This window comes from Trichechus manatus, unplaced genomic scaffold (assembly GCF_000243295.1).
Source record: "Trichechus manatus latirostris isolate Lorelei unplaced genomic scaffold, TriManLat1.0 scaffold00022, whole genome shotgun sequence".
Lineage (NCBI taxonomy): Eukaryota > Metazoa > Chordata > Mammalia > Sirenia > Trichechidae > Trichechus > Trichechus manatus.
The window spans coordinates 9,739,939-9,744,738 of NW_004443958.1; positions in this window are offsets into that span (position 1 = coordinate 9,739,939).

A 4,800-nucleotide genomic window follows, 5' to 3' on the forward strand; every position below is an offset into this window, starting at 1 on the left:
AGATATGTGGTTTGCAAGTATTTTCTCCCAATCTGCAATTTGTTTTTTCATCCTCTTCATAGGGCCTTTTGCAAAACATTTTTAATTTTGATGAAGTACAATTTATCAATTTTTCTCTTATGGATGGTTTTTTTGGTATCACATCCAAGAACTCTTCATTAAACCCTAGGTACAGAAAATTTTCTCCTGTATTATTTTCAAAAAAGCTGTATAATTTTATCTTTTGTATTTAAATCTATGATCCATTTAACCTTGATTATTTTTTAAAACTTGTTCCTATAAACAAATTTTTAGTGTATAAACCCATTGTCATCGAGTTGATTCCAACCCATAGCGACCCTAGAGAATAGGGTAGAACCAATCCATAGGGTTTCCAAGACTGTAATCTTTACAGAAGCAGACTGCCATATCTTCCTCTCACAGAGTGACTGGTGGATTTGAACCACTAACCTTTTGATTAGCAGCAGAGCACTTAACCACTACGCCGCAAAAACAAAACCAGAATCAGTTGCCATTGAGATGATTCCAATTCATAATGACCCTATAGGACAGAGTAGAACTGCCCCATAGGGTTTTCAAGGCTGTAAATCTTTATGGAAGCAGACTGCCACATCGGCTGGTGGGTTCAAACTGCCGACTTCTCAGTGTTAGCAGCTGAGTACTTAACCATTGCACCACCAGGGGGCCTTTAATATATAAAGAAACATAATGACTACATACCCACCATCTAGATTTAACAACTGGTAACATTTTGCCATATTTGCTTCAACAGTTTTATTTTAAAGGAAATAACAGACATCATGACATTTTACCCCTAAACACTTTAGTATGTAACTCTAAAAAGCAAGGAAGTTTTCTTCCTTAATGTCAAGACTATTATTATACACAATAAAATTTAGTATAACCTATCAATATCATCCAATGTTGTTCTAGTTCGTAATCAGCTTTCCCTGGTTGTCTTGAAAAATGTCCTTCACTGTTTGTTTCTTCAAACTAGGATCCAATCAAGTTCCACTCATTATATTTGGTTGTTCTGTCTCTGAGGTATCTTTTAATCTCCGAAATTCATCCATTATCCTGCTTTTCATTTTTATAGCACAATATTGGATTGAGGAAGGGACTGAGAAAGTTGTCCTGGACATCTTGATCTTCAAAGTGCAGCAAGCAGGTAAATTATGAGGCAGAGCTTAGGACAATTAGCTAAGAAAGAGAAATGCAGAAGCACTGAAGGTCTGACCAGTGCAATCCAATGGAACGTTTATTGAGCAATTGAGCATTTATTTTATGCAAGCACCATCCATCATTTCAGAGAATCCAAATGTTAGTAAAGAAGTCTTCCCCTCAAGGATACAAAATGATGTCCTGAAAAAGTTACAAAATGTGATAGCAGGGATCAAGAAAAATTCCCTGGGGGAAAGGGGCCATTTTGAACTGTGCCTTAAAAACTAGTTTGATTTTTTTTTTTTTAATTTTATTGTGCTTTCGGTGAAAGTTTACAGTGCAAATTAGTTTTTCATTAAAAAATGTATACACAATTTTTTTGTGACATTGGTTGCAATCCCTGCAATGTGCAAACACTCTTCCCTTTTCCCTTTATACTGGGTTCCCCATGTCCATTTGTCCAGTATTCCTGTCCCTTCCTGGCTTCTTGTCTTTGCTTTTGGGCAAATGTTGCTCAATTGGTCTCATACACTTAATTGAACTAAGAAGCATGTTCCTCACATGTGCTGTTTTTTGTTTTGTAGGCCTGTCTAATCTTTGGTTGAACGGTAGACTTCGGGAGTGCGTTCAGTTTTGAGTTAGCCTGGTGTCTGGGGGCTATAGTCTTGGGGGTTCCTCCAGTCTCTGTCAGACCAGTAAGTCTGATCTTTTTCTGTGAATTTGAATTTTGTCCTGCATTTTTCTCCTTCTCTGTCTCGGACCCTCTATTGTGATCCCTGTCAGAGCAGTCGGCGGTGGTAGCTGGCACCATCTAGTTCTTCTGGGCTCAGGCTGGTGGAGGCTGTGGTTCATGTGGTCCAGTTTGATTCTGATAGCTGGAAATAGGTGGTAGTATATCCAGATGGAGAGATCATGTTAAGTCAATGTGTTGTAGATTTTTTCATTCATTCGCTGAACACTTGTTGAGCACTGGGGATGCAAAGATAACAAATAAGGCAAGTGAATAAGATATATAAGGTATTGTATAATCTCTGATCCAGGGTAGATTTTCTTCTATCTTAAATTGAGTCAGGCTGCATTCTCAGAATGACCTTTGATCCTAAAATCATTTATGTCTATAAAATGTATGCCTTGAGTTTTTCTCACTTAGAAATATGACATCTTTGTCTCAGAAAACTATTTTCTCAGCCTACAGAGTCTTGGGAGTGACATGGGATGCAACAAATCTGAGATGAGATTGATAGCCTATTTTAATCCTTGAATTTTTGTGATCAGTATGTACTCTTAATTTATGCTACTTAAACATAAAAATGCATTTTATGGTCTTATGATAGGCCTATCTTATATTTCACAAATTTTACAAATTTAAGTTGAAGTTTTAAAGACCAATCTTTTAGAGCTTCATGTAACAACAAATTTGTGTTTCTGTTTAGTGAGTAAGAACTTATCACCATGTACAGGTTACTTGGCAACTGAACTGTTTTTACCTACAGAGAACTAAAGAGAAGCTGAAGGGTATTTAAAACAGATTCCCAACTGTTTGGAATTATGAGTCCCTGTCCTTGTTTAGTGTCTTCCTGGACAGTTGCCTCCTGCTATAGCAGCTCCGGAGCCCTGCATGCAACTGGGCAACAATTTCTGAATGCCTGCTATGCAGGGGCTGTGGATGCTGATAGGCAGCCGGGGCCTCATATCTACAAGATGCTCAATAAATGTTTGTCAAATGAGAGAATGTTGCAGAGAGGAAAGGGTGATTCTTACCTTGAGAATTCTTTTCAGTTCAATACGATTGTTTTCCATATACAACCACTAAGTACCACCACTGTAGCATGGTGCCATGGCCTGGATTTGAACCTTGGCTCAGAAACTCTCTGGTTGTGGTATCGCAGACTGGTCTTTTGGCCTCTCTAATCCTCAGTTTCTTTTTTTTTTAATGCAAGTTTTTTTTTTTTTTTTGTTATAAAAATGTAGATAACACAATATGTGCAACATTTTTCATGTGTACAATACATTGATACCAAATGTATTAATCATATTGTACAACCATCACCAATATCTGTTGCCAAATTTTCCATCACCATAAACAGAAACTCAGTGCTTCCTATGTAATGATCCTCTCCTTTCCCTCTCATTTCTGCCTCTGGTAACCACTATTAAACTCTGGTTTGTATACATTTGCCTATTCTAATTCTCAATTTCTTAACTGGTAAAATTGTGAAAATTTTCCCCACTCAGCAACTTTGCTGTGGGAATCACCTAGTAGAGGGACTGAAGTTTAGGTCAAATTTGGGAAATGAGGGTAAAGAACTTCTTGCTTTGCCTCTTCTCTTCTTTTTCTCCTTCCCTTGCCAGTGGCATTGTCACCCAAGGACCTCAAGGTCCTAAACAGGGCATTAATTTTAAATAGGTGGGATCTTCATTCTATTTCCATCAGTTCAAGGTGATGAGAAACCCCACTGTCCTGAATTCCTGTCCTCAGGAAAGTGGCATATACTTGAGAAGGATAGAAGTTTCACAATTATTTCCCTCATCACCGTTCTTATAACTGTCATTTTGCTGTTAGTCTCATCAGTTATAACCCGTTGCCATCAAGTTGATTCCAACTCATAGCAACCCTATAGGACAGGGTAGAACTGCCCCATAGGGCTTCCAAGGAGCACCCTAGATTCAAACTGCTGACCTTTTGGTTAGCAGCCATAGTTCTTAACCACTACGCCACCAGGGTTTCCTTATCAGTTATAGTAGCTAACATTTATTAAATGCTTCCCATGGTCCAGGAACTGTGATAAAAACTATATATGAGGAGTTCATTTAAGCATCACAACAACCCTTTGAGTTAGGTGCTATTTTTTTTCTATGAAATAATGTGCATAATGGTTAGGCATTTAGTCACTAGAGGTAAATTTGCTGGGTTCAAATGAGAGTGATGATTATAAAAGTACCTACTTCATAGGAATATTATAAAGACTAAATGTGTTGAAAATATAAACTTCTTTGAACACGTTTCATAATATAACATGTCACAAGTGGGTGGCTTTAAAGAAGAAAAATTTATTTTCTCATAGGTCAGGAGGCTAGAAGTCTAAATTCAGGGTGTTGGCTCTAGGGGAAGGCTCTCTTTCTGTCAGCCCTGGGGAAGATCCCTATCTCTTTCAGCTTCCATAGCCCCAGTGTTTCTCAGTTCTTTGAGGATCCTCATGAAGCATCTATCTTCCCCCGTTTCTGCTTCCTTGTCTCTGAGTCTGTGCTTTACCTTGTAACTCAGAAGTGATTAGGTTTAGGATACACATAACGCTGATAATAGCCTTGTTAACATAGCAAAGAAAACCCTATTCCTGAATGGGTTACATCCACAGATACAAGGCTTAGGATTCCAACACATATTTTGGGGGAAAACAATTCAATCCGTTATGTGCTCAATAAATGTTACGTATTTTTCTTATCTCCAGTATGTAGATGAAGAAACAGACCCAGGGGGTTAACTGACTGGATTGAGATCACACAATAGTTAAACAATGGAACTGAGATTTGGCCCTATACAACCTGATTCCCCAGTCTGCACGCAAAACCACTACACTCCACAACCAGATAGAATTTAATGGCAAAACCCATCAACCACTGGAGAATTGTTACAATGCC